This window comes from Setaria viridis, chromosome 3 (genome assembly GCF_005286985.2).
Source record: "Setaria viridis chromosome 3, Setaria_viridis_v4.0, whole genome shotgun sequence".
NCBI lineage: Eukaryota > Viridiplantae > Streptophyta > Magnoliopsida > Poales > Poaceae > Setaria > Setaria viridis.
Window position 1 is genome coordinate 27100731 of NC_048265.2, and position 6761 is coordinate 27107491.

General features: G+C 40.7%; 1 pseudogene; it reads left to right on the forward strand.

The window, feature by feature from the left end:
- Nucleotides 1–5252: 5252 nt before the first annotated feature.
- LOC140222223 (L10-interacting MYB domain-containing protein-like) lies at nt 5253–6213 on the forward strand (annotated as a pseudogene).
- Nucleotides 6214–6761: the final 548 nt, after the last annotated feature.

Consider the following 6761-nt stretch of genomic DNA (forward strand, 5'->3'; position numbering starts at 1 on the left):
GCATGTGTGTCAAATGAAACATTCATCACATTGAGCTTAATTTCATATGATTAATATATATGACGTTGTTTATGCCTTTTGAAATATGGTGGATGTTGCCACCTTGTTAATTGTTGTATTTAGTTATCTATAGCTCGATAGGTTCTCCTTGGATATGACTTAAAATAAATTAAATGCCAGCTAATTTTTATGGAGGTTCAATGATTTTTATTAAAATCCACATAATTCTTGTTACTCTCTTGTTTAATTTTACTAAAGGCTTGTTTTTGTTTTCATGAAATAAATTCTTGCAAGAGTTCTATCCTGTCCAAAGCTATATTTATTCCTTCATGATAAACCTTAGATTGCAAGTTTATATTTCAGATGAATTGGATTAGGATTGATTTCTATAGTATGAGATTTAGAAGCTGGTCATTCCTTTGTGTAACAATTTCTTGCTAGCCTTTCTATCCATGCATTGTGACTTTTCTACACTAGAAATTTCACAAACCTCGCTAAGCATCCAACCAAAAACCCAAATATCTTTTTGTGATTACCCTCTATGACCACAACCCAATATGACTATGGAATAAATTCTCAACATCAATTCAGAGGATCCACTGGCACCTTTTCATGATAAACAAGATTTGGAGGCCGTCAGCCGCGTGCAGAATAAAAATTAAAGAAAAAAGAGGAAAAACAAGGCCAAGCTGATCGGCTTGGACACCCTCAGGCCGATCGGCCTGGGTGGTTCCCTCTAGAAGCTCTAATTTTTGGCATGGATGACCTCCCTAAAGAATCAAATAATTTTCTGAAGAAGACCAGAAAATTTGATACTTACATCAGCAGTCATTTTATTCTCTCTTTCATGCTCGAGGACGAGCATCGTTCAAACATGGGGGATGAAGTCATCGCATTAGCTTTGACTATTGCTAAGTAAATATTATTTTGCAAGAAGTTCTGAAAAGGCAAAAAGAAAGATAGAAAAAGAAAAAAAATGAGATAAGAAAAAGAAGAAAAGGGGCAAAAACAAATAAAGAAAAAAAGAGATGAAGAAAAATGAGAATAAAATGCACCTCGGCTCTTTAAGATTCATAAGATTTCCAGTGTCCTAAATGTTACACCATACTCATTTTTTCAACCATATGCAATATGATAACAAGGACTTCATTTGTACCTCAAGATCATTCACTTGCCACTTTCACATATCCACCTATCTAAAAAGTGTGTGTTCCATTCTCCCCCTCTCCATGAGCAATTATTTCTCCATGACCATTTTGACAAGTCTATGTAAACCCAATAGAAATTTTTCCTAGTTTGATAATATTCTGAATATAATACTTTGCTAGGACTGTTTCTACCTACCAAGCTCCAGATAAAGCCTTCTACTTATCTATATGAGTAGAATAGGTTGACAATGTTCTAGCATATGGTTTGTGAGACTTGCTGAGCTGAGACTTTCCATTGAGTAATTGCAAGAATTTTGTTGCCGATGTTGATCTAGCTCCTTTTTGAAAATAGTGATCTATTGAAAGAAAAGTTTTGAAGTATATTTAAATTTTAGAGTACTATTCTAAATTGTTTGTGACTTTTTCATTATTGAAAAATATCTATCCTCTATAATGATAAGCTGGTTACAACTTGAATATTAATTGAACATCTAAATGGAGCGCCATGTCTTGCTATGTATGATTAAGTGCAGGGTTAACACTGAAGGGCAATGCTGATTACTATTGAAGACTTGCTTGAGGACGAGCAAGGTTTAAGCATGGTGGATTGTTGATGCTCCTTATTTACACACTTTTACCCCATTTTATCTTCAATATTGGCTTACAGATGATATCATCACTATTGATCATACTCAATAATCAGGCCATTTTCGCATATGCATTGTATTTTGGAGAATATTCTATTTTTGTAGGAAATTGGACTTAATTGAAGCATAATTGGATAAGGCTTACGACAAGCAACGAACCAGATAAAGACGAAGGCCAACAGGCTCAGAAAGAGCCTAGGCCGATCTGCCTATAGAGGCCCAGGCCGATCAGCGCAGGGTCCTCTAGCGCCCATTCATGCTCATCTTCGGCGAGGACTCCTCCAAGAAGACTTAGGGGATAATTTTCACAAGATATGGCAAGTTCACTTCAGCATCACAGATGGAAGCAAGTAAGACTTTGGAAAGATATCAAGATCCATAGTTATCCGTAGGCTATTGACGTGCCAAGCCTGCATGCAAGTAAAAATAAGTTTCTTAAACATTAGAGAAGACTTGGTCACGAAGTTGGACATGAGGGGGTAAAAGGAAGGGTTAGGCTAATCGGCCTGGACCCTCCTAGGCCGATTGGCCCAGCCCTTTCCTTCGCCCGTTTGCCTTCCAATTTAAATCACAGTTCCTCCAGACTATAAATACCCCAATTTTCTATCGAGGACATAGATTGGATTGAAGATTTAAAGTAGAAGGAGCCGAGGAACTTGAGGGACAACCATTTACAGAGAATTGAGGGCCGTGCAGTTGTTCGGAGGCTAGCTTATGCTAGGCTCTTGCCAGTGTGATCACCCTGCAAGGAAGATCCACGCTGGAGTTCTAGAGCTAGGATTCACAAGTCGCGGGTATGGCCTCGGTGGAGATCTTGTGATGAACAATCATTCATGGTGAAGTAATAGATTGGTTTTAATTCAATAGCGATCTATATGTCTCGTTTTATGATTTCCTTGTTATGTGTTTGCTTATTCCAATCTATTTACGTAGTAGGTTGCATAGGGTGTTCTTGTAGTCATGGTGACTAGAATTGCATGCCTGATCTATCATAATAGCTAGACATGTGCTTTATGTTCATGCCCTTAGATTGCTTGCGCTGATAGGTAGGATCGTTATAGGATCTGATGCTATGTAAGGTGGTGGTTTAAAGATACTTTGAATGAGAACCATGTGTTTGCTTGCCATGTGGTTTAAAGGTACTTTGAACTACAACATATGCATAGTCTAGACTTTGCTCTAGATGAGTTACCTCTTGTTCATATCTGCTCATGCTTCTTATATATCCATGTCCATTCATGCCTATTCACAATCACTTTGCAACTCAAATCATATTTCCTGATGCTTAGTTAGTATAGATCCTGTGACCTTGTTTCCACGGATTGATAAACCTTGGTGGAATACTCTAAGGGAAAAGCTACAACTGATCCATGCACTTGCGATTCATAAATTTGTGTGCTAACTGCCATCAACACGGATCTGTGATCATCAAATCTATACCAATATGCTAAAGTGATACTCTTTTCTTTTGCACTTCTTCTTTGACTAACAGGTACTTAAAATCCTTATGTTTTGCTCCCTTGGAGTACCTGTCATTTTTAGAGAACAAGACTGCAACAACGTTGTCACAATATATCTTCAATGGTCTCTCAACATTGTCGATAATTTGTAGATCTGACACAAAATTCCACAGCCACAATGATTGAATAGTGGCCTCAAAGCATGCCACAAATTCAACATCCATAGTTGAAGTAGCAATGACAGACTCCTTTCCACTCTTTCATGAAACTGCTTCTCTAGCCAATAGGAATACATAGCCGAATGTGGATTTTCTTGAGTCCGCACATCCGGCATAGTTAATTCTTATAGCCTATAACCTCCAAATAGCTTGACTTCTTACACATGAGCATGTGGTCCTTAGTGCCTTGCGAATACCGAAGAACCTTTTTCCCAAGTACCAAATGATCTTCCAGGATTACTTTGATATCGACCAAGCATTCCAATAGCAAAGTTGATATTTGGTCAAGTACATGTCGAAGCATACATTAAGCTCCCAACTAGTGATGGATATGGAAAAGATTCCATCTCTTTCATTCTTTGGACACTATTTTTCACTAAATTTATCCCCTTTCTGAATCGGAACCATTCCCGCGGAGCAATTTTCCATTCTTAATCTCTCCAATATTTTGTTAATGTAGGCCTTCTAAGGCCCCCTTTGGTTGGGCTTTCCAACCTGCTTTTCCTTTTGCAAAAGTCAAAAGCCAACCAAAGGGTTTCAAACCATTGATGCTTTTGCCCAAAAGAAGCTTTCATGGTAGTACAAATCCAAAAGCATCTCTCCTCCTTACTTTCAAGTGCTTTTGGGGCAAAAAATTACCCACCTGCCACTGGTTATGATGTACCATTTCATTTTCTAGCGATCTATTTTTTCTCCCGTACACGAAAAGAACCCGACCGGCTCCTCTCCCCCGCCCCCCGCACCGCGCCGTCCCTGATCCAGGCGGTCTGCCGCCCACCGCCCTTGGGCGCCGGCCGGAAGTCCACCTCCCCTAGCTGCCAGTCGGCCATCCGCCGCCCTCCCTCACCGGCCACCGCCCGTCCACCGTCCCCCCATTGTCGGGCCCCCGTCGCCGGCCCCCTAACGCCTGTCCGCCACCCCCATCGTCGGGCCCCAGTCGCCGGCCCCCTAATGCCCGTCGCCGCCCCCCCCCCATCACTGGGCCCCTGTCGTCGGCCCATCTGACGCCCGCCGCCATCCCCTAACGACCGTTGTCGTGCCCCCGTCGCCGCCCCCTAACGGTCGCCGTCGAGCCCCAATCGCCGCCCCGCTGATGCCTGCCGCCACCCCCTATCGGCCACCACCGGGCCCCCGTCGCCGGCCCCCTGAGGCCCACCACCGGCCCCCTGACGCTCGCCGCCACCCCCTGACTTCAACAGCAGGGCGCCCCATCGCCGGCCCCCTGCCCCTGCTCCTGGTCACCAGGCGCACCCACCGCCCAAGGTTTGTCTTCCTTTTTCCTTCTCAACTAATATTTTTATAACACTTGTTTCGTATAAATCATTTACACTATTCCAATTGTTTTATGTTGTCAGGTACAACTACAACACAAAATCAAATAGGAAGCTACCTGCGAAAAGAAACTTCTTGAGGTATGAACAATCAATTGTACTCAGTATGGTTAAATGCAAAATGATAATTCAAAAATATATAATCAGTGAACATTTGTACTTGGACATCTATGCTTAATTATTTCCCATTAGTTTAATAGTTGGATAGTGGCTTCATAGTTATGTCTTGGCTTGATAGTTAGATATCTCTAGAACAGCTCATGTTTTTGTCAACATTTGTACTTGGATATTTCTAGAACAGCTCATGTTTCTATCTTCCCCGCACATTAGACAATTAGCTCTCTATAAGCATATCAACAAATCATACATAGAGGGGTCTGTTGGGTTGGAATGCGTTATATAGCACTTTCGTTTTAGTTCTTATGATTTTTCTTTGATTGGTTGAAGAATGGGTGATAAGGCGAATTGGGGTGATACTTTTTTAAGGCATTTGATTGATGCCTGCAAAGAAGAGATTGAAGCTGGGAATAGGTCGATGGGAATTTTCACTACTATCGGTTGGAAGAATGTTGTTTCCAAGTTTGCAAAAAAATCCGGTGACAGTAGAACAAAAAAACAATTGAAGAACAAGTTAGATCTTCTGAAAAAGGAGTATTCAACGTTTATGGAGTTCAAGTATTATGCAACTAGTCTTGGATGGGATGAGGCAAAACAAACTGTTGAGTGCTCAGACGAATGGTGGGACGAACACCTTGCTGTAAGAACTATGTTGTCATTGTAATTATATTCTTCCCATTCTTCGTTATGGTGTGCCTTGCTATTTTTTTTCTAATTGTAGAGATGCAACAATCGTGAGAAAGGAATCAAATGCCATCATATCAAGTTTCGAAAACAAGGATCCAAGTTCCTTGATGACCTGCATATCTTGTTTGGCAAGGCACATGTAACCGGGTCTTCTGCATCCTATCCTGGAGATATATCATCCAATGAGGCAAGTGATGAGAATGTGGATGAGGTACCAAAACCTACGCAGAATGATATGACAGTGAACCTAGGAAAAAAGGAAACGTAAGGGTACCTCTATTGGTGTTGAAGAGAAGGATGAGAAGAGCCCATTCTTTTGTTTATACAAGTCCACTTGTTTGAAGATAGAAAATGTTGCAGAGAGGATCTCCACAAGTGTTGAAGCATCATTAGCTCCTCCAACTAACCTAGTTCCTACCATTACAGAGACTATGAAGATGGTGAAAGAATGTGGGGTGCAAGAAGGAACTGCTCTAATGCACACAGCCGCTTCCCTATTTATTAAACCTGAATTTAGGGAGCTCTTTAGCTCTCTAGAAAAAACTAAAGGAAGACTGGATTTGATTGAGAGGGAGCTAGAAAAGGAGATGATGAAGCGCTACTGATTTGTTTCCATGTTTGTCAAATTATTTTATTGTCATATGTGACAACAATTTCCCTATGTTGAACCATAATTTGTTACCTTCTATTGAACCATAATTTGTTACCCTATATTGAAAAATTATTTATCTATTAGTGTGTTATGTTGAGATTTTTCATTTAGTATTGTCAAGATATTTGTTGTATTTAATTATTAATATACTAATGTCTCATGTAGATTGGGAGATGTGGCCAAAGGAGGATAAAAAGGACTACTACTGCTAGCTGAACTTGCACAGCATGCTGGTGCTATTGGAGAAATGGGCAACTTGTATACTGAGCGGTATTTGCACAAAGCTGAATATAGGAAAACGTCAGAAACTGGAATTCAATGGGTGATAAGGTGTATGTCATGTCCGAGGTATTTTTATAAGGTGTTTCGGATGAGCACCGAGATTTTTGATAAACTTCATGACTTGCTAGTCTCTACTTACGGATTGACCTCAACCAACAATGTTTCGTCTACTGAGTCATTAGCAATGTTCTTGTGGATCGTCGGAGGACCACAATCTTT